Here is a 23,925-nt window from a genome sequence, read left to right as displayed (position 1 = left end):
CTTACCTCCATTTCTTATCCATGGAAGTTAACGGTAGATGTAACAGAGGAGGAATGTGAGCTTGGTTGCTAAGAGACCGCAGTTCTAGTTCTGTCTGTGTTGCCAGCTTCGGCCTTGCCTGTGTTGCTTCTTCTGGGATTCCTCTGGGCCTCGGTTCTCTCGTCTGTGACACAGGAGGGTCCATCTGTATTGACTACGGTTCCGTGTCTTAGATTGTACGTTTTCTTTTCTGGAGAGGATCCAAACTTTAAAGTGTGGTAAATTGTATCTAAATAGATGGATTCGTGGGGACAAATCAAGGTGCCGGTGAAAAGAAGACACAGGAGTCTGATCTATGTCTTTGTAATCTTCTGGCAGCTTTGATCCAGAGTAGGGAATTTTTCTCATGCCGCTGAGCGGTCTCCTGATGGCTGGGTGACTCCTTGTGACGCAGCCTTCATTTTTGCCTACTTAATCCTTGACTGTTTGAGGTTAGGTTTAATAAGCCTTAATTTTTATTCTCATAACTTCATCATAATATTGATCCAAGTTAACATTTTTGAGCACTTATTATGTGTCAAGCGGCATGCTAAGTGCTCTAAATCTATTTATTCACTTAATCTTGTGAAGACAAATGCTGTTGGTATCTCTGTCTGCAGACCAGGACGCAGAGGCACCGAGGGTTTGGAAAATGTCCCAGCAATTACCTGGGAGAGGTTAGGGATCTTCGCCTGGAAACCAGACAGTGCAGGTCCATAATCAACTTGTGTTCTTTAATGGTGACATTATGTTGCCTCTTATCGTTCAAAGTGCCTGAAGAGAAAAAACATAACCTTGGCTAATGTTTCCAGACCAGGTGAAAGTTTTCACATATGCTGTTTAATCACCATTTATTATAAGGTAGCTGTTACCACGACAAAACAGTTGGTTAGACTTTCCTGCTTCACAACACGTACTCACCAGCAGGGACAGAATGAAGATGCGATGCTCTGTGAACACCACCCCATCTGGAATTCGAGGGAACCAACCATAACAATCAGCTGGGACACAGAACATCTCCACATCAAAGAGGAGAAGTTAGTCACGAGTGACAATCCAGTGTTAAATAACTGAATTGTTTTAGCTGTTAACTGTAAGTGAATGTTGTTTTTAATTGCACTTTAATAATGCCATGCCCTTTATAACCAAAATTAATGTTTTCTCTCACTCTGATTTTGAAGTATGTGTCGGTTTAATTAAACTATTAATGGCAGACGGATTTTAAGGACTTTATATTTTTTCATTAAATTGTATCTGTCCAACAAGCTTATACACAGGAAAATGGAGCTGGTGAGGGACAGATGCACGTCTTCTGATGCGTCACTCATCATCGGGCAAGGCGATGGCTGGGTGCTGGTTGAGGTGCTTGCCCGTAATAAAGAAGCCCACCTCCAGGTTATAATGTTCACTGAGCTCATTTGAAGGAAAGGTGACTGCTCCTTCGGAAAACATAGACCAGCTGAAGGAGTTTGTGCAGCTTTTGGGAGACAGGCAACCCACACCGCAGGACTTGATGAACTATGGCAATGGCAGATGGTGGCTTCAACTCCCTTGTGATCACAGGCAGCTTTCTGCCGTCTAACTCTGACAATTCAGGGAGGAGAGACCATAAGAAGGGTTGGCTTCCTCTCCTCTTCCCTTTCTGGATTGCCTTATTGTAGCCGAGCCTCCTACAGAACACACGAAGCCAGCCTCACACAGAGCAGCCATTTGTTTTTATTGCCAGAAATGACAACTGATAAAGTAAGCACTGTGCACACCCCAAGCATCTCCTGGATTCAGTTCAAGAGAATCGACTGAGTCTGGTTTAAAGATCAGGAAGAACCAGAGCAGGATAATTTCTTGTCTCTTCGGTCCATTGATGACATAATGCAAATAGGAAGGGGACTCTAATTGGCAAACACTTAAAGAAGCAAGACAATGTCTAAATTACACTTCTCTAGTGAAGGGGGTGGGGGCTACACCTGCTGCTTACAGTCTAAGGTGTAGCATGTTGTAATAGCGACAAGTGTGTCCCTCCTTTGTGTGGCAGATCAATCAATAGCTTTCCGTGTGATCTTGTTCACTATTATGTCAGTAATGAAACCCTCGTGTGATGTGACAACCGCGGAATAACATTTGGTCACAAAGCTGGTGTTAACAAGCACAACTGGCACTCTGGTAATTAGGCTGATTTCTGGTCTCTTCTTGCACAAATTGTCGGTAAGTGCAGTAAACAGGCCGTTGACTCCCTTCTGAACAGCTATATTAAGCTTCATATTCTTAGAAATTCATCTACGAGGTTTGTTTGTACCAGTGAAGCCATAGAAGAGAAAGATTATGTGACAATCTTTCTTGGCCAGCCTGTGCAGATGTAAACGTTTATATGTATGTATGTGTCTATCCATCCGTCTCTCTCTCTTCTACCAGACTTTGTCAATACAATTTAAAGCATATATTAACATTTAAAATTTTGATTAACCGGCAGTTGGCCAAGAACAAGACCCTGACAAACAGGGACCTAGCGCAGATTCCTGTGGTTTACAATTTACTAAAAGAAGTAGAAAAGTAGAAATATACATTCAATGGAGAGCCAAGCACATGAAGACTAACCATCTCTTTTCCACTTTTGTACAAGAAGAGGTCTATTTGGAATTATAATTAATTTACAAGCTTTGCCCAGGGAAAAAGGTTAAATGTATGAATCTAATATTTGCCTTATTATCCATCCTGACAATCCTTTTTGGCCCTAATGTTTTCCCCTTCTCTGTGGATTTTCTGCAGAGAAGCAGGACAAGCTCTTAAATATTAAGCATGAAAATCTGACCCATCTGTAGACAGTCAATGGGCTTGTCTCTGAAAACATCTTCCATTGTTATCGAAAGGTGCTAACTGCATTTAAATGTGAGTGGCCCTGAGTGAGTGCTGCATGAAGGCTACCCAGATGGGAGCCCTGCTTTACGGGAGTTCTGATCTGAGCAGACAACTCTAAGAAAGCCTTACGTGACTTCAGCCAGTTAAAAGACAACTTTGCTTAAGTAAATCACCATTTGGAAGCCGAAATGAGAACGGAATCAAATCAGGTTCTTTGTGAAGATTCTGCTCTAAGTCCCTCTGTGTTTCAGCCCATCCCTGTCCCAGACATTTGTTTCTGTTTGGTACACAGATGCTTAGAGACAAAAATATATTTTGTCACATCAAGTTTTTTTTTTCCTCCTGGACTTGGAATTTCATTCTCTGACAGGCTTTTAGATATCATTTTGTGTTCTTGTTGAGTTCTACTGGATACTGAAATATTTCAATGTCGAGTGTCATTTCTATCCACAAAGACTTATTCTTGTGCTGATCCCCATGTACACTTTTGCCTAGTTTCCCACTTGTAAGAGAGTGGCACAGAGGTTGGGGCTCCATCTCTGGTTATCAATATGATCGGTTAAAAAGCTCTCATGGGAGTCAAGCCCATGCCCACAGCCTCATGAATGCGACTTTCTGACCATGTGTACGCACAGCCTTATTGTCACAAGGGTGATTCCCCATCGTTTACAAAAGACTTCTACTGAGAGGTCTAAGGAGGGTACAGAGATAATAAGACACAAGCCCTGAAATCCTTTCACAATGTTTATCCCTATATCAGTCATCATGCTGCACATTTTGAATGTCATGCAATTTTGTCAATTACACCTCAGTGGAAGAAATTTTCACATGTAGAGGTATGGGGAAGTCATTCTGTCTTATATATGATTTAACTTAAACTTTAGGCTGACCAAAACTGTTTGTGACCTCTTAAATATACATGGTATATCTGATTTAACTATTAATGAAAAAAATGCATTTAAAAATCAATATGGAGTAACAGTGGTCCAGGCATCCAAAATGGAGTTGGGTGGCCATTGTTGCTGTGGTTTCAGACATGTTCCCGCATCGCTGAGAACTTGAATCTTCTGAACTGTGTCAGACTCAAGGACATGCCAGCCTTTCTCAAAACCATGGAGATGCCAAGATGCAACCCTCTGGCCTCACGGTCTCCCCTTGTAACTCTGAAACCATTTTGTCCCCAACCAATTTTCGCTTAACAAAGACCTTTACTTCTAGCAAGGTCCAATCCTAATTCTTGAAAGACAATTTATGTAATTTCTTTCAGTTTTTGCCTTTATGAACCTCTCCCATTTTGTAGTGCGACTCCAACACAATTCAGGTGCTTCTTGAATCTGTATCTCCTGGGCTGTAGTCCTCAGTCTGGCTCAAATAAAACTCTGTTCAGTTCCTATTATAGATTGGTTTATTGATTATTTCTGTTGATAATCTCAATAATGCTGCAAAAAAAGTAAAAGACATAGCCCCTGTCCTCACCATGTTCACAATCGTAAGGAGAGCTTTTCTGTAAGTCATCCTAAGAAGTCTGTCTTCATTCAGAAAGCATGATGAGACACTGAAGAAATTAAACAAGAGAAATAAATGAATTTGAATGATAGTAGAGTGGAAGGTCCACAATATTTGGCACCTAGCTGATACATTAACCAGACAAACGATTAAAATCCTTTCTATGTCTCCCTTTTTCTTTTTTTTGAGGCAGCGGTGGTAAAAATGAGAAATAAGACAGAGTTTACTCCAAAGGCATGTAGCAAGTGTGGTCTCGGTCAGACAGAATGGCACATGAAGACCATGCTACAGTGGCACAGAGGCTCTGAGGGAGGAAGAGTTCAGTAAGTTCAAGGGTGTACTTCCTGTTTATCCTTTAAAGGCCAGTGCCCTGGGGTGTGCTGAGTCTGGACCTGGTATTTTCAGTATAAGCGTCTTTGCCATAGACATTGTTGCCACCAGCATTTTTGCCACATAACTAATTGGCTGGAAGACAATTTTGCTGCAGAAGATAAAACAACTGGTCAGAAGTTTGTTTTCAACTGGTTGGCAGTTTGGTTTCATTTTTCCATTGATCCAATACTCCCATTTCTGTATTATGTAAGTCTCAGCCCTCTTAATGGTCTATACAGTGATGAATAGACATGGTGGTCTTAAAATACTGGATGATAACAACTAAGTTGTAGACTTGGTAGAAAATATGGTGATAAGACTCACTGGAAGTGTGAAATAAGAGGGGAAAGCCAGATTGCATGCTAGACTAACAAATGATAATGTATCAGTTTGCAAATCCATCAGTAATCACATAGAAATTTGGAATGTCTATCAATGGGCATGTGATGATATGCCAAGAACTAAGAGCAGAGTAGAGACAGCACAACACAGAGCTCAGTTTACAAATCTGGAAATGGGTACCTCTCTTAACGAAGGAATACATTTCAGCAAAAAAGAAAATGTTCAATGCCAAATGAGGGGACAAAACAAGAAAAAAATGTACAAAATATTATGAATGAATGACTGGGAAGACAGTGCTTAGCTACAACACACACAATAAAATCAGGTATTTGTGCAGTAAAAACACAAACATATAATATATTCAAATATTTTATGTGTCTTAATGACGTCTTTTTAATTTTATTATTCATTTCTCATGTTTCATTATGTTCTTTTTAATGTCCTTCTTGTATTTTTTATTATTTTATCCTTTATGGCAAAATTACTTTACTGTCAATTAGTTATTCAGTGAAAATGCTTGCAGCAAAGATGTCTATGAAAAGAGGCTTACAATGGAAGTAATTAGAACCCCCTGCATCCAGGCTCCAGTAAGATGACTTAAACATAGCTCTTTGTGAAATTTTATTAACTTTTCCAGCAGTATTTTGAGATTGTTGTCATTGTCCCATCTAATGGGTTAAAAAAAAAAAAAGGAAACTCAAAGGAGGTAATTTGCTCACCCAATGTCATACAGCTAGTAAAGAATGGGCGGAAGATTAGAGCAAAAGTTAGTTGACAGCAAGGCCCAAATATGCTCTCTACCACATCAAAAGTTTAAGGGACTCATAAGGCATGTGATGAAACATGGTCCACTTATTTGAGATTCTCAGGACACAGTCTGGCCACCACCCTCTCCATTTCAATTATGTGAGTCATGGAAGGTTAGCCTTCAGTTGGCAGAGTCTGGACCCTAGGCGAGGTCAGAACTTTGAATTCTGCTCAAGAAAATAGCCGAAATTTATGGATATTAAATTAAGAGGTGAAACAGTCAAATCTAAAGAGCCAGCAGAATGCCCTCACATAAAAGCTTAGATTTGGCTTCCAGGCAGCTGCAAATCCCTAACTCTTGAAAAGAAAAGGAGACAAAAGACACCAGTAAGCTCGCCGCTTGACTGTTGAATCTAGAGATCATTTCTAAACCTGCCACATGTTGTAAATCTGACTGTAAAGGCCGTGTGTGTGGAAGAGTGAAACTTTTTGATGAAATATGTGGGTATCTTTTGTCCACATCACTCATAGACCTTCACTCATAGCTTCTCTCTCAAGCTCTCCCACGAGTCATTAACAGCTACAGTTTGAATCTATCTCAGGCCAGGCAGCGTCACATTCTGACTTACTCCTGAGAGCTACCCAGTGAATTTATCAAAGGAAGAGCTGACCCTTTGTTCCAGGCGATATCACTCTACGTGTTGGAGCTAGAATTCAAACTCAGCCCCGTCTAGCCCCTCTCACTCTGCTTCTCACCCTCTTGGGGATGAGAGAAGTCAGCAGGGGGATAACAGATGTAGTCCCAGGATATTAGCCAGAAATACTCCCCACGTCTTAGCCAACATTTGATGCTTATCCCACTGTTCCCAGTTCTCTGGCTTTGGACATCTGTTCTTAGTCCCTGAATTTGACGGCCACATAGATTTCTCTTGTATGCTTCCCACCTGTATCTGCTTTAGACACTCTCTCTGATATTAGCATCTACTGTCTGCAAAACTATCTTTATCAGACTCAAGTCCACAGAGCTGGGGTGTCTCTGCCTTCATAAACACTTCTCATAAAAGGAGAAACATTTAGATGCCATATAAAGATGCTAATAAGATAGTGATGAAATTGAAGATTAATTTTAGAAGGAATTTTGGTGCAGCACAGAGAGTGGATTGTAGGGAGGCAAATATGAACGCAGAGAAACAGTTAAATGGCCATTGCAGAATGCAAATTAAGAAGTGGTCTTGGCTTGGACCCGCGGAGTTCCCGAGGACGGGAATGAAGAAGAGACACTGGAGCCAGTGTCCCAGCTTGGCCGCTCCCCAGCTCTGGGCTCGGGCAAGCTGCCCAACCTTTCTGCATCCCACTGCTCTCACTTAACAACGAAATGAGCAGTAACAGCAATGGCACCTAGCTCCCAAGGTTAAGAATATTAAACGAGTTAACACATATAAAAGTAGCTGGCACACGGCAGTGCTAAGATGTTAGCTACTAACGAAGGCAGTGGGAACGACGTAAAGAGAGACTAAGATTAAGGAGGTAAAACACATAAGTCATTTAGCTGATTTGCTGTGGGAGAAGAGTAGTTCCCAGGTTTTTGTTTTGAAGCATTGTTTTCGGAGATTTCAGTCCCCAAAAGTGCAATTTTGTCAGGAGGGAAAATTGTGATAGAAAAGCCTGGGTTTGGGGACGTCGGTGGGGCGGGGCTGTCTTCTCAGGGTTTAGCAAGCACTCTCATCGGTTAAGCTACTCGCCTGTTAACACAAGTCCGAGAAATTTCTTTTTCGTCGTTGAAACCATGAATGTTAAGCCTCAGGATTTCCTGTATTCACTGTATCATTTTCGTCTTCCCAACCAAGTAAAGTGAGATTCAGAGAAACGACCTGCCAGGTTCAAGCAGCCACAAAGGAGAGACACACACTCTTCCCTGATGCCAGAGCCTCGGTAGTTTCCCAGGGGCCGGTGCCCCACAGCGACTGAAGGACACCCAGGTCCTAGACTCGGGACCTGGAGGCAGTGAATGCAGGCGGAGCATCAGCTTAGGGCTGCGAGATGATGGATGACGACGACAGACGTCGTTCAGAGTGAGCGCCTGAAGGCGGTGGTGCCCGAGGACTGATTCAGCGCTGCGGTACTTGAGACATTTGATTATTTTGTTCTTACTCTCACACAGTATAACTAACTTTACAAGACAATGCTTATTAGAACTATTCTATCTTCAGAATGGTTTGTGTCATCTGCTCTTTGGGAGTCTTTTGTTTGTTTGTTTTTTAACTACATGGTATTTTAAGTTAAAAATCAAGTAGTCAGATTGTATTTTCACAAGTACGTAATGGAGATTTAGGGAAGTTAATTCTATTCAGGGAAATTAAACTCTTTGTTATTGAAAGTCCGTAATAGTAAGATATACAAAAGATACAAACCTTTACAAATGTGAGGTAAATCCTAAGGGCTTACTCGTGAGTGAGTAAAATTCCTTTTTAAGGGTTAGAAAATGTTTTATTAATTAACCAGAATCTTCCAGATAATCATTGTTTACATTTCTTTCAAGATATTTCTATCTTAAAGCATCTATCTGCCGTGTTATAAATCATTGCTCATGTTAAGGGGGGAGAGCTCGTCCCGGGTACCTGCTCCACCGTCTCCAGTGGAATTGTTGCTGTGGGCAAACTGGGTCACTGTTACATCCAGGTGTCAGCTGGAAGGAACTCTTTCTTCCAGGCACTTTCCTGTACATTCTGTCGGAGAGAACTGAACAAACGAAAGCAGAGAAGTGTGTGGCTGGACAACCATGCGATCAGCTTGAATTCTACTCCTCTGGACAGACACAAAGAGGATTTTGATACATGTCTAGTAGTCTCTGCATAATTCTGTGCCTTTTTAAAAATCATAATAGAAGAAATGTTTATGGCAAATTGCCATAAGTTGTTCCACAAGCCTTGATTAACCTCTCTCCTGGGGCATATAGTTCACTTCCAATTTTTTATTATAAACAAAAGAACAATTAATAGTTTGTAGTTAATTTTTTAGATTAGATCCTTAAGATAAATTCCTAGAAATAAAATCACTGATAATATTTGAAAAGCTTTATTATTTTTTTGAAACTCATTTCCCAAAAGCATTATAACCTTATTTCATTTACCTACAGAGTTTCTTTTACATTCTTGCTGGAAATAAATATGAACCTTTTTATTCCTTGTTCATATGAGGGAGAAAAACACTGTCTCACTGTTTTAATGTGCATTTCTTTGATTGTTATTTAAATCTATTTTTCCCTCCCATTTTTTAACTAATTGCATTTCTTTCATTTACCTCTTAGAGTATGTGTGTTGGATTGCGTGTTTTTATACAATGATTAGTCTTTTGTCCTGTTTGTTATCAGTATGCGTTTTTCTTAAGTACTTCTAAATATTGTTATTAGAAGCGATTAGCATTTGGTATAGTAATAGTATAAAATTAAGCTCCAGTAATAACCCTCATTAAAACTTGTGGCTTCTCTGCTCAATGGGATTCAGCAGTCACCCCTTCTATTGCTTGCTCCTAGAACTTTCAGGCTTATAACACAACACAAGCCTGAGTAACTTCACGTTATTCGTTCTCTTTTGTGACCCTCAGCTGTGGTTTGGGGAAGTGCTGTCGAGTCCTAGGAGAAGTCCCAGGAAAACATGTTCTCCGTTCCCTTCAGAACATAACTTCAAGTACGTGATTGTGGGTGACGTTGGTCCACCTCATTCAATTTGTCCTTTGAGAGGAGTTTGGAAGCGGACGACGCCAGGTCACATGAGAGCTCTGTTCATTGTTCAGCCTCTTCTGCATCGTCAGGGGCCTCATTCTTTCTCACAAAGACTCCCACGTGGTACATTCTCAAACAACTTTCTTTCAACCCTTTCTATCACTTAAGGATGTGTTCTTAAGGAATTAATATATTTTCTTAAGTTCATGGTCAATATTTAAGCATGGATATATGTGAAAATTTGATCTTTCAAAAACGTATGATTGCATTTTTGTAGGAACATTTTTTGGATTCTAAATACATGTGTCAGTTTTTACTAAGTTATATTGTGATAAACAACCCTAAATCAGAGCAGCTTTCAAATTCTCCAAAAAAAAAAAAGTTTTTTTTTAAGTTAGAAAGTGAAATAAAGCCAATTTAAGAACTAAAAAAGTTACCTTTCAATAAGACCTACTCTGATCACCTTATTTAAAAATAGAAGTCTTATGGCCCTCTCTACCCATTGCTCTTTTCTGATTAATTCTTTCCTTCATCATACTATTTCTTTCTAGCATACTATATTATTTACTTTCCTTGTCTCTCTCTCTCCAGTAGACTATAAGTTCCACGAGGGCAAAACTTATGTCTGCTTTGTTCACTCATTCATGAAACCCAGTGTCTAGAACAGTCCCTGGGACATAGTATGTACTTTAAAAATAATCATTAAATGAATAGGAAACATTTCAGTGACTTACAACCACAAAAATTTTCCTCACTCTTGAAACATGTCTTTCAAGGATTAGAGGCAACTTTGCTCCATGACGGTCTCATTCTGAGACCTACTTGTCAAAATAGCCATAATCTTGGAAACACTGGCCTCATTGTAGAGAGAAAAATTGCTGAAACTCAGGGAGGCTCTTACATCCTTAGCTGGAAGCACAGGTCACTTCCATTAACATTGTCTTGGCCAAGGCAACGGACCTGGCCAGCCAGCGCACCAGTGGAGTATGGATGTATGATCCTGTCACAAGGATGGGCAGTGGCTATTTGAGAAAGTTATAGTCATCCACGCTCATGTTCTTCTCACTTGCCTTCCCTATAATACATATTAAAAAAGAGTCATCTGAAAGCATAGAAAAATCTCAACAATGTATCTATAATCTCTTGAAAGACAGCAGTGCAAAAGGAAGTGATAATGGAATCTGAGCTGTAGTTTGGGAGTAACTGGGCGAGAATAATTGTTCTCCAAGAGTCACAAGTAGGCGTAATTCTGAGTTCTTCTAACTGCATCCTCACGTGATCTTGCCTTTTCTCTCCTGTTGTTACAAGACATTCCATCGAAAAGCAGTAACTTTTTGAAGATGCAATAACTATAATATTGCCTGCTCTAGATGCTAAGTAGAATTCTCAATGCAATGTTCAGAATGAGAATTGGTTACACATGTAAACGTTCTATGAGGCGTAAGAAACCCCAAACCAAACATATGGCAAAACTTAACTGGAAAAAAAAAAAACTTTCTATAGTGACAAAAGCAAAAAACATCAACCTCCATGAAAATTTAGAAACTTTACTCAAAATTGAAGTCATTTTGAATAGCAATAGAGAACACTTGGCACAGCTTCTAACCAGCTGGTAGGTGGAGTCCCCGGGGCTGCAGGGGTTAGCTGAGGTTTCTAGGGGAAAGGCCAACACGTGTATACAACCCAAAGCAGAGACAGCAAACTTACCTAAACCGTTTATTTGCACTGAATTGATTTTGAGCTTGTATGGAACGATCAAATATACACGTATTATTAATTTGGCCTGAATATTACAGGTTAAAAATGGCTGTAAATGCCCTTCCATAAATGTACGTTTTCATTAAAGTATTACTTGATAAGCCACTTTCAATTCTGACTTCCTCCCTTCATCCTTGTTATTTTTCCTTTTCCTCCTCCCTTTGAATTTGCCCCCAATACACCAGGAAGTAGGCTGGGAGCTAAGGATGCATAAAACAGGTTCCCTGCCCATAAGGAGTTTACCGTCTGGTAGCACAAACAGGTTAAGTCAACAATTAAAAAGACACTGAGTTCTTTCAAAAAGCTATTTATGTGGAAGTACAGAGAAAAGGCACCAACTCCGTCCTGAGGTGATAGAAACTCAAATATGAAGGATGACCAGGGGGGCTTGGGAGTGAGAGGAATAGCAGTTGGATGGACCAAGGTGTGCAAAGTGAGAGCAGCCCGGGAGAGCCCGGCCCAGGGGGCCTGATGTAGGAGGTGTCTAGGAAAGCAGAGGGTGACAGCGCTACACCAATGGTTCTCAGTGTGTGTGTGGGGGGGTGTCACCCACCCAAGGGTCATTCTGCAACGTCGGGAGACAGTTTTGATTGTCACAACCCGGTGCCACTGGTACTGGCATCCAGTGGGTAAAAGCCAGGAATGCTGCTAAACCTGCTCCGACACACATGACAGTCCCTGTCACATAGAGTTACTGGGGCCACAAGGTCAGCAGTGCCGAGGCCGAGAAACCCTGGACAAGGGAATGAGAGAGGCCATGATCCTCCTACCAGCATCTCTCAGTCTTTTGGAATAGAAAGCCAGAAAAAAATAAAAAAAAATAAAAACCCTTTCCTACCACTGTTCCCCTCAGCACTTGGTGGGCAGAGATGCTGCTGCTTGAGTAGATAAACCAGTGATGAATGTGATTATCTCATTACACTGATGCCAGGGCCTATCAAGGGACATTTGGACTTTACAAAGATCCTGCCATAGACTTGCTATTTACGTGGGTAAAAATCTGTGATGACTGTAATATCTGTAATGGATCAAATCGGTGATTTCACCCTGAATCCAACAGATTGGTGGAACAGGGTTTTCAGAATTCTAAACAAACAGTGCCGCTCTGCAGTGACACAGAAAAAAGCCACCAGGCTCAGCGGGCCCTTTAGAGTTTATCCCTCAATCTTACCTTCTTTCCTAGCATTGGAATGTTTGAATTCTTTCTTCCTTTTTAGAAGACAGAAGAAAAAAGTCTTCTTTCTAGAAACAGAGGACAAAAAATCATTTTGAGTCCCACAGTATTTAACTACTCTCCCCTCGCCAACCAGGCAAATCGCTGTTTCTCTTGTAGGATTTTTGTCTGAAGTTATGATGCATGTTGAATGCACAGATGAGCAAATTCATTACATCGAAATAAGAATGAAAACCGTTCTAATTACCATGGAGTTTTGTATCAGCCACCTAACCCTCAAGTGGTTTGGTTAACACGTAAAACCACTCCAAGCTTCTCTTAGTTACATGAGTTTATGTTACATTATGCATCCTCCAGAAATGAACTATGGGATGCATTATATGTCATATACAGCAAACGTACTGTGTTTATTTATAGTCACAAACCTCATACAGCAAAGAGAGGGGATCACCCCTTGTTACTGGAGTCTTTTCTATTCATTGTCGGGATTGACATTGAAACTCTGGGATATTTTAGGTCACCTGAAATAATTCAGGGGCCTTCTCGTTTGTACACGTGCCCTGTCTCTGACTCAGCTATGGTTTCTTTCTTTCATGTTGAAACTCAGGACAAAGTAAGATTCGTACAATTACGCGTGCAGTTTCCGATACAATTTTCCTTTCTAGTGTAAGGAAAATCTTGTTCTTCCAAACCTTCTATGAGAATTGGTTAAATTTACCCCCAATTGTTGTTTGTGGTTTGCCGATTAGTTTTGCTAATGAATTAACTAGTGCAGCGGACCACTTGCAGAGCTGGTCCCGGTATAATGAATGTAATTATTTACCACTAAACCGGGACAGCGTCTTTCTTTTTCTGTGACAAGCATAATTCTTTATTCTCCCATTAGCCAGGTGTCCTGGTCTCTGTAAACTAGTTATTGACCCGCTCATTTAAGGAGCTTCACTCTAAATGCTTCTTCCCTTATTTAACTCAAGTAAGCGCCTATAATTTCTCCTCGCCATACGAGGTTAGCATGTAAAGAGTTCATTGTTCATTTATTGTGAGTAAAGCAAGGCGTCAGGGAGCTATTCTTAGATAGATGCTCAGAATCCTGAGCCCTGCTTCCTTGTCCCTGGTTATAACGGATACAAAACCGTATGGGGCTGAGCGAGCATCGTGTAAGCTCCATAGGAAATCTGAGGCAATGAATCATGGAGCCGGACTCCTGCTGGGGGCTGTGTGCCTGAACAGACTACAAATAGACAGAAAAGCAGCTTAAGCGAGTGGCTTTCATATGACGGGAATGCATATATTAGGCATCGGAGGAGACCATTTGGCTAAAGATGTTTATATATAAAGGACAATAATAATTCTCCTAGCCAGACGCCGAGAGAGCGAACTGTTAGTGCGGAACGCTGCCCCGTGGGCCCACGCTGACGTGTCTCAGCGCGTCTTCTGCCACCATTTAATATCCTTTTTTTCCAAAAAAATGTCACCCGGTATTGAATCACCGTGGCCATGATGTATTGTGTCAGGGCACATGCAATGAGACATAGTGAGATGTGACTGGCGGAGCCCAAAGTAAAGATTAGGTGTCACAAATTAAAGGAAAAGCTGCTGCCATCATTCACGATTGAGCTTTCCCCTTTGAACCTGGGGAAAAATTAAAAGATGAAAACTACATAGGAAAGTAAGTTGTGTATATGACGTCTGGGGGATAGTGTTCCCTTTCCCCCATATTTTCTTCAGTAGCAAGTGCTGTATGTTACACTTGACCTCTATCTGTAGAAACGTAATCGTCCTGGTAAAAAAAAAAAAAAAAAAAAAAAAGTAAGCAATAAACACCCCTACCTTGGGGAACCCTTGTTAACATTTTTATTAAATTTTTATGTTTGAATAATGATACTTTAATGTATCTTTCTCTTGACTGCAATTCCCAGAGTCCTTTTAAGAGTAACTTGGCTTGACAGCCCAGGAATTTTGAGATAAAGAAAAGACAAATTAGGACCTGGTCTAGAGGGGGAAACAAGATTACACTGGAAAGTGTACGGTGTGAAGAGAGCAGGGACCGAATCTATCGGTTTTCTTTCAGAACTGTTTATGTATATGTATGGTAAGTGAGAACAGTCCTGCAAACAGATACATAAACATGTTTACGTTTGTCCCCACGCATGCTCCCTGGGCTTTCTAAGCTAACCGGAAGTGTATAAGGATGGATGGAAACCATCCGTTCCTTTCAGAATAACAAAGGTGACTCAAGCTGGAATTTGCCCAATGAAGAAAACATCCAATTAGGAATATTGTCAAAGAAGAGGATACGCTAAATAAGGAAAGGAAAAACTTCCAGCAAATTACGGTGGAGGTGTTTTGAATCTTTTGCTAGAGCCCTTCTGTTGTGGGTTTGGTGAGCAGGTGGCGGCGTTACTGGGCGTTCTAAATAAAATAACGCCTCCAGCAAGCACAAGTTAGGCAGCAGCCTCATCACGTTCTCGAGGCACGAAACTCAGGGATCGGAAATCAGAACTCCCTGCTCAAAGCATTTAAAATAAGAATTTAAAGCTTTGGAAATAATGCACGTGCTTGAGGATAGCTGTAACCACAAAAGGTAATATGAGTGGGTGGCAGTGTAAACAGAACTTGTTGGGTCACTGCTATCTTTGTGCCACAAACCCTTTGGTGTAGAATATGTCCAACGAGTAAAATAGAGTTTAAAGAAAAATAAAATAAACTCGAATTTTAAGTGAAGTTATACAGTTTATTAGCTGACTTGTACGGTTGCTTTGATAGTAAAAGGAAACAATGCAAGAAGTTAAGATTCGAAATTCTCAGATAAATGCTAAATGCATTTTCACTATGTTTTGAATATCATTTAATACATAAACATTTTTAATTGAGATGTCACCGAATGTTTGTTTTTCTCCCTTCGTGGCTTACACATTTATGCTTTCCCTGAACTTCATTAAGATCTTTTCTTGTATGATCTTCTTTTTAAAATTATGTTTTTCACTTTTAGATCTTAAATTCACTTGGAATTAATTTTTTAAGTTTATGTGAGGTAGGGATATAATGAATACGAAATCATTTGTCCTAACTATTTTAAGTTTTCCCTTCTGCTGTGCAGCACCACACCTAGAATACAGTTATTTGCTATTACTACATTATTATTATAGTAATTTGCAGAGCTTGTTTTTAAGTAATCTGTTCTGTTTCAGAAATAATTTTCTACACCAATACCAAGGTATAATTACAGTTTTATGGTAACACTTCTGGAAACCTAAGATGGCAAATCTTCCCACCTCGTTCTTCCTCAAAATCTTCTTTCTTGGCCAATATTGGCCTTTGCATTTCATAAGAATTTTAGGATAGACATATTAAATTCCATGAAAAATCTTGTTCTTTAAATCAGATTTGCATTTAATTAATGTATCAATTCAGCAAAACTAAATGTTTTAATATTATTGAGTCTGTCCACCCATGAACACATTACATTTCTTCATTTGTTTGGTCCTCACTGTGTCTCCCAATGTAGTTTTATTATTTTCCACATCAAAGGTGAGCCTTCTTTGTGAAATGTATTGCTGTGCTCATTCCAGGCTTTGTGCTCCTTCTAAATACAAATTTTGACATTACAGTTTCTAATTCATTTTTGTATAGTGAATTTGGATCAAGAATATTTGCTTAATGCTTTTATTGATTCTAATAGTTCACTGTAAATTTTCTTGGATTTCCTATGTAGACAGTCATATTGTCTCTGAAAAGTGAGATTTTTATTTCCTTTTTTCTATACAAATACATTTTATTTCTTTTTCTTATTTATTTGTATTAGCTAGGCCCTTTACTATGAATTAGAAGCAATGATAGTGAGCACCCTTGTCTTAATCATCACTTAGGAAATAAAATCATCTAATATTTCAACATTAGGTTTAGTGAATATCATTTTGTTAGGTTATGGAATTTTCCTTCTATTCATATTTTGAATATAGTTTTATGTTATCATTAACGTATGTTGGATTTTTCCTTATCTATTCACACGGTTATGTTTCTTTTATCTTAAGTTTATCATGAGAAATTACAATAATGTGTATTGTCAAGTATTAAAACTTGGGTACACCCAACTCAATGGCAGTCTAAGTTTTTTCCTCTAATAGCATTTTTAAAATAGCTGAGAAATTTTGTCTCTTTTTCTATTTTTTGGAATATTTTACATAAAATTGGGAATACCCATATTTAAAGAATTAGTAGAATTATTTTAACTGCCTAGGTATGTTATTTGGGAGTATATGGACAGGATATATTTTTAAATAGTGATTAAACATGCATAATAATTGCAAGTCTAATCATAGCTTTAATTTATTTGTGGGTAAGCCTGACAAGTTATATTCTTTTGGTAAATTATTTTTGCAAGCCTTGAAATTTATTAACTTATAAGTGAATTTATAAGAATTCCAAATTTAAAGTTTTCATAGCATTATTATATTATAGTTTTTTTTTTAACTTCATCTGTAGTTAAGTTTTCTTTGTCATTTCTAGTGTTGTTTTTCCTGTCTTTTCTTTTTCTTTTTACCTTTAGTCAATTTTATTAGTCTTGGAACCACAAGAATTTAACTTATTTTAATGTTTTATTTTCCACAGAACTAATTTTATTTTTGTTTTTGTTTAAGCCCTTAAAATGTTTATTATTTGGGATTGTACAGGCTCCTTAAAGAGAATGTAAAAAAAAAAAAACAAAACATAAAAATACAAAGAAAAAAAACCAGCCGTAATGCCTTTACCTTACAAATAATAGACATTACAAACATTTTGGATTGTTTCTGCTCAATAATTTTTAAAGCACATTTTTACATGGCTAGGGTAATACTGAAAATAAACCTTTGTATCCTGCTCTTCAGAGTTTAAAAAATAACATCTTGTTCTGACTATAAAGCAAACACATGCTCATTATAGAAATTTTTGGAAAAACTAGAAAAATATAAAGCAGGAAATAAAAGAATCACTGGTAATGTTGTTACCTCAAATAAGCACTAGTAATATTTTGGTGATCTTCCCTTCTGGTTTTTGTTTCTTTTTCCTGGTCCTTATCAAAACTGTAGATTCACTAGAGTGGGCTGGGGCCATTCCTTAAATGTCCAATTACCATTTAACCAAGATTTGAGTTTAAGACTCCTGGAAAAGTCAAGTAGTTTAATAAAAATTGAATGAATTTCTTTCCCAGTTGACGTTTTTTATTGTGACCCTTGGATGTGGAGAATAAGTACAGTATTATCTAAGGAAAAAAGTATTTAAAATACTTTGTCCCTTCTCTATTTTTTTTTTTGTGTGTTTTTCTTTCTCAATAGTTTCTACTCATATTTATTATTCTCTTTACTATACTTTCTTGGTTTAACTTATGTTTTTTAAATTTTTTAAACTGGTTGCTCAACTCAGTGATTTTAAATCTTTCTTTTTCTTTTCTAACAAACATTTAAAGATAAATATCTCTCTCTAAGTCACTTTATTTAGTAATAGTCCACAAGTCTGATATCTAATCTTCTCATTTTCAATCAATTTTAAAAGATAAATATTTATTATAATTTTTGGACCCATGTGTTACTCAGATGCTTGTGTTTGAATTTCCATGGGGATTGTTTCCATAATAATTGTTACTGATTTCAGTGATGATGCAATGATTCAATTGCATTTTAGAGAACACGACCTACATCTCATTGATTGTCTGCTGTCTGCGAGACTTGCCTTGAACATATGTCATATTTCATAGAGGTCCTATTTGTGCTTGAGAATAATACTTCGGGTTTTATATAAAATCTATTAGAATAAGCTTGATAACTAGACTGGTCAGATCGTCTATACACTTACAGATATATTTTCTGTGAAATTGACCAGTTATGGACAGTGTTTTGTGCAACTTAGCCAATATGATTTTAGACTAATCAATTAATCCTTGTAATTCTATCAAATTGTTTCCTAATATATTTTGAAGCTATCTTATTGGGTACTGAAAAGCTCAGAATTTTTGTATTTCCTTGGTGAACTGTTCCTTCTTCATTGTGGTGTGACCCATCCTATGCCTAATAATGTCTTCATCTCTACGTGATATTAATAGAGCTGCCTCAGCTTCTATTTTCATTCGAATTTACTTGTTGCATTTTTTCCCTTCTCTTTACTTTGAACTTTTTATGCCTGTATGTTTTAGGTGTGCCTGATGCAAATAACAAGATTTTGGGGGACCCACCTGAAAAATCTCTCACTTTTAACTGTTAAATTCAGTTTGTTTATAGTACTTGTCTATCGACATGTTTATACACATGTCTCTATCATCTTGTGTTTGCTTATTTATCATATCTTTCGAGAGGACGGGGTCACTTTCTTCTTTCCTGGATTCTAGCTGCTGTAGATCTGTGCTTTTACCTTCCTCCTCTACTGAGTTAGAAGTTACACATTTTATTTCTGTGCTTTCCGTAGTTAGCCTTCAAATTTTAACATACCTTAATGAATAACTTTTCTAAATTTAATCATAATCTTTATTTACTCTCAAACAATGCAAAGTCTTAATGCATTAACTCAGAACTCCTTCAGGTTTGCACGTATTGCTGGATGATTTTATTTCCACGATGAGCGGTCATTGTAATTACCTTACGCCGTCAGTAGCTAACCGGATGCGCCTGTGTTTTACCAGTTTATCTGCCTACTATTCTTTCCTATATCTCACTCCTTTGTATCATTAAAGTTCCTTCTTCCCGTTTCTTACGTCTCACTCCTTCCTTTTCAGTTACTTCTTCCTGAAGCGCTTCTTTTAGAAGCCCTTTCTGTGAGGGTCTACGAGTGGGACATTGCCTAACGATCTTCGTCAGACAGTATTTTATGTTACAGAAACTTTTTACATCAAGTTTACAGTGACGGCTAGTTTTCTCTCAAAATTTTAAAGTTAGTATTCTGACATCTTTTGACCATAACTATTGCTTTATATTTGGGATATTGCAGTTTTACTATAATGTGTATCTATAAATTGATTTATTCACTATATAATTTATTATTTTATTTACCTCTACTCTGATAGTAATATTTATTATATTAGAACTATATTAAATTAAAAGCAAAAATATAGTTGTTTCTGTGGGGAAAAAAATCACTGTAGGACGTTCATCATTACATTTTATTATATCTGGGAAATTCTCAGCTACTACCTCTAGCGGCAGGCTCAGTGATGGCCCCCAGAGGGACCCACACCCCAGTGCCCAGAGCCTGTAAATGCTACTGTCTGACGAAGGGGATTCTCATCAGCTCCGATCTATTTTTCCATCTCTCTGCTCTCCTCAGCAACGTGCAAAATGCTCTTTAGCTCTCCCACTCAGTTTTTAATTTCACTGACTATATTTTTTCTTAACGCTCTTTTTGAATCTTTTTCCTATCTTCTTTCTTTTTATTTTTATAGCATTTAATTGTATTTTTAAGTTATAAGTCCTTCTACATTTTAATAAATTTGAACATACTTACAATTTCTTAGTTCTGCATCTGAGGTTCAGAAGCATTTAATACTAGCATTTGATACACCTGCTATTTGCTTATAACATTGAATTGTGAGGTTATATTCAGATGGACTTTATCTGTGGAAATTCTGTGTTTGGCCCAGTTGGAATATATACCCTTCAAAAGTAGATTTGAATGTGTATATTATAGATAACACAGAGGTTTAATCAGTATGAAAATAATTTTTGAATTCCTTTTTTTTCCCCTAGTTTAGGGATTCCTAAGCTCTCAAATATAGTCTAAATTCAACTCCAAACCTTAAAGAGGGCTAAGTCCACAGGCAAAAATCTCAAAGCAGACTTTTTTTCCTACCCAGATCCCAGGTCAAAATGGGCAAGTTTCAAGTTTCCTTATATACCTACTGTGCTGTTGGATTTCCCTCTCCACCCCACATTTTCTCTATTTTTAAAATTATTAAAATATCCTTACAAGACCCTAATTTTATTTTATTTTATTATTTTTGGTGTCAGGTCCCACTCTCCACCTTAAATAGGTCCATAATCTGGGCTCCTATTTCCACTCAGATGCTAATCCAAGAATGTGTAGATTACCTGATAGAAAGATTCTTTTAGTGTGGCTTCAACATTAGCTCATTTATTTTCAAGTCTGGTTTTTTGTTTGTTTGTTTGTTTGTTTCTTCATTTCTTGTCTATAGAGATTTTTCCCAGATTTCTTAAGAATTCAGCTTTTACAAGGATGACTGTTATATTTTATCACACATTTGTGGAATTTGGTAATAAAGAATTTTACATTATTTTGTTTACAATTTTGCTGGAATGGAAAGTCCAGTAGTGACTTTTTAAGGTAATATTTTAAACCAAACCCATCCTTACCTGCACTGAAAGTATTCAGGCAGAGCTGGATGTGTCCTTGATGCAGGTGCTCTAAGGGTTTCTGCTTTGAGGGGAAGTTGGAAGAGATTTGCAAGATTACCTAAGTCTGCCATTTGTTTTTTCAGATTCTATCAGTAATCCTGAAATTTCAGTTTGCTTTTGTTAATGTTATTGATTTAATTAATTAAAAGACTACTTTTCTTTAATGAAGAAATACCTATTAACTATGGTTTTCCTCTCACAGTGTTGTTGATATGTTAATAACCATAAGTCTCTTATTTTAGAAATAATAATCTGAAACCAAAAGTAGCCCATGGATTGAATATAAATTGGATATGATTGTAATACATTTAGTGAGACTTGATTCAGCCTCTGAGCTACATAAGCTTTTTTTCTTTTTCTTCTGTTTCTTTTGTTCATTTTTTCCTAATAAAGGGTTAGGATGTTGATTATAATCCATGAGGATATTAAAGGAAAAAATGATAATTATCATATATTTGCTAGTATTTATTAAGTGATTACCCTGGCCAGACATTGTGATAAATGTTCCATATATTATCTAATTGAATCATAGAATAACCCCATAATACTAATATAATTTTACCTGTTTTTTTTAGGTAAGAAAACTACAGCTTTGCAACTTGCCCAAGGTCACACCGTAGGTATGCAATGGATCCAGGATCTGAATACAGGGTTATTTGACTTTAAAACATGTGCCTTTAGTCCTCTGGGAGCATATAGCCTACAGACTAAAGATATATAAAAAAAACAGTAATAATTTCTAGCTAGTATATAATAGTGTGTAGTAAAAAAAAATTAACATTGTCTAAAAAGAAGTCTAGTTTTTGTACTTAGCTTCGGAGAGGTAATCTCTTAGTCTCTGGAATGTCGTATCTGGTAGGGTGTCTTCGTTTGCCTGAGGTCATGCTGCATAGCTCAGCAAAATCATTTCGGGTGGGGGCTTTGGGTCACAGGGTATCAGTCACGTGAGGACTGAGATCCACCATGTTGCTGATCAGTCAATCAATCATGCCTAAGTGATGGACCCCAATAAAAACCCTGGACCCTGGTTTCAGGGGAGCCTCCTGGGGTGGCATTATTCCATGCATATGATCATACATGGATGCCGGAAAGTAACACTCCCTGACTCCATGGGGAGAGGACAAAGGAAGCTCCGACTTTAACACTTTCCTAAACTCTGCCCTGTGCTCCTTTTCCTTTGGCTGATTCTAAGCTGGATCCTTTTTCTGTAATAAACCATAATGACAAGTGGAGCAGATCTCACTGCATTCTGTGAATACTCCTGGGGAAGTACTGGAAGTAAGGATGGTTTGGGGAATCCTTAGAACCTATGGTTATTGTCAGAAGTGAAGTGAAGGGGAGAGGAAGTGGACTTTACCTCTTGATGGAAGGCATGTCAAACCTACTGGGAAAGGACTCAGAGACAGCAAAGAGTTGTGTCCAGTTTTGCAACCTACTACAAGGGTGGAGATGAGGAAATGAAAACAGACAAATACTGCCTACCCTTGTCAATTAAGTGTTGATGAGAACACAGTGCAGAATCTGATGGGAAAGGAGGCAAGTGGCAGGGCTTTTATTTCATAAGTAGGAAAATAAAGTTTTTAAGTTCTAAATCTTGAAGACTGTTGCATCTCCATGCTTATCATTCGCACCCATCTTGCTTTCAGCTACAAGTCACCGCAAACGCCATCCCTCTCCAAAGTCTGGAAATGCCTGAACATGAATACTGATTGGAAGACATAAATCAGAGTGAGACATTTTATCTGATCTGGTAGGACTTATTTCTGTTAAATACCATTTTCCAATTAGCCACTGGAGTAATCTTTCAAAACTGCCTTTTCTACTGTGTTGATTTAGGTCCTTAAGAAACACAGTCACCAAAAAAGAGTGTAAGCGCAAGAAAATTATTAAGGAAACATTAAACTTAGGGTTTTCTACATATAATTTAATAAATTATCACAAGTAGATAAACAGTGTCTTATCAGCCTTGAGCAACATTTCCATTCCATTTGATCTTGGTAGACATTTAAACTAGCTGTTGGCACAAAAATCAGCTGCTCTCAGTTTTGATTTTTGAAAGCACCACACTGTAAACTGGCCAGTGATGCAGCGTGGAGTCCTCCAGCAACAGGAACCCAGCTCCTCCTTCATACCGCTAGTTGAGATTCACGTACAGGGCTTTGTTTATGATGTCATTATAAAGCAACATTTTCTGGGAAGAGAACTTAATGATACTTGTTGAGATATAAATTTAATAGCACTTAGTGAAAAATGAGAAATCTGTGTCATCAAGAGGATGCGCTCCCTCACGTGCGCCAACGCCATGTTTCTAGTAACAACAGCAGCGATAATAACAAGGACGGATAAGCAGTCACACGCATTGTAAGTGAACACGACGTGCGTCGCTCCAGGACTCATCAAGTGGAAGGGAGGGCTGGTCTCTGCAGGCTGTAAGATGATCATTCATTTTTAATAGCGTTAATGTTTATTAGTGACAGATGATTGGCTTTAAATGTCTGATGAATAATAAATAAACCAGGTGGGTGTCTGGCGTCTGCCACAAATGTGTATTCAGGGCCCCTGGATGCTGCCCTTGACTTGGCTTTGGAGACCCTGCATACGCACAGGATAGAAGAACGTGCCTCCAGGAGTTGGGGCCGGCTTCTCATATGTTAGCACTGGAAACAGTGGGGGAATTCTTGGCACTTCCTCAAGCCTCTGAGATTCTACCGAAGTCCTGAGATGTACGCAAGTTCATCTCAGATGTTTTAGCAAATAGAAAACTGCTGGAAAATGTTTCTCTTGTTCCCCGGCCCTACTGAATTCATAACACTTAAACACCTGTGTCCATCAAATAGCACACACAGGATCACAGCTAGAGCGGTTCTTGACTTCGCAATTTCATTGACTGACAGTTTAATATCTATTTATTTTCACATCTGACACCAGTAAAGACAGGCTGGCATCATGAATGTCAAGACATTATGCTGACAAGTGTTTTTTTTTTTTTTTTCACCATTTGGGGGGTGTGGAGGAAGGTTCAACATTTCCAAAGAACTTGTTCTTCTGAAGCACTG

The 23,925-nt window shown here is 38.3% G+C and overlaps 1 long non-coding RNA gene across 2 annotated transcripts; it reads left to right on the top strand.

The window, feature by feature from the left end:
* The first annotated feature begins 109 nt into the window (after positions 1 to 109).
* LOC140698293 (uncharacterized) lies at positions 110 to 22,613 on the top strand. 2 transcript variants are annotated; one of them, XR_012075998.1, is made up of 4 exons: positions 110 to 215; positions 880 to 1,111; positions 21,445 to 21,489; positions 22,516 to 22,613. It is a non-coding gene; the product is annotated as an uncharacterized lncRNA (long non-coding RNA). The 2 variants fall into 2 exon arrangements; XR_012075997.1 differs by lacking the exon at positions 110 to 215 and having other exon boundaries at positions 482 to 1,111.
* The last annotated feature ends 1,312 nt before the right edge of the window (positions 22,614 to 23,925 follow it).

Source organism: Vicugna pacos, chromosome 9, assembly GCF_048564905.1.
Source record: "Vicugna pacos chromosome 9, VicPac4, whole genome shotgun sequence".
NCBI lineage: Eukaryota > Metazoa > Chordata > Mammalia > Artiodactyla > Camelidae > Vicugna > Vicugna pacos.
Note: the sequence above shows the minus strand (reverse complement) of the source record. Positions and strands in the feature narration are given on the sequence as shown.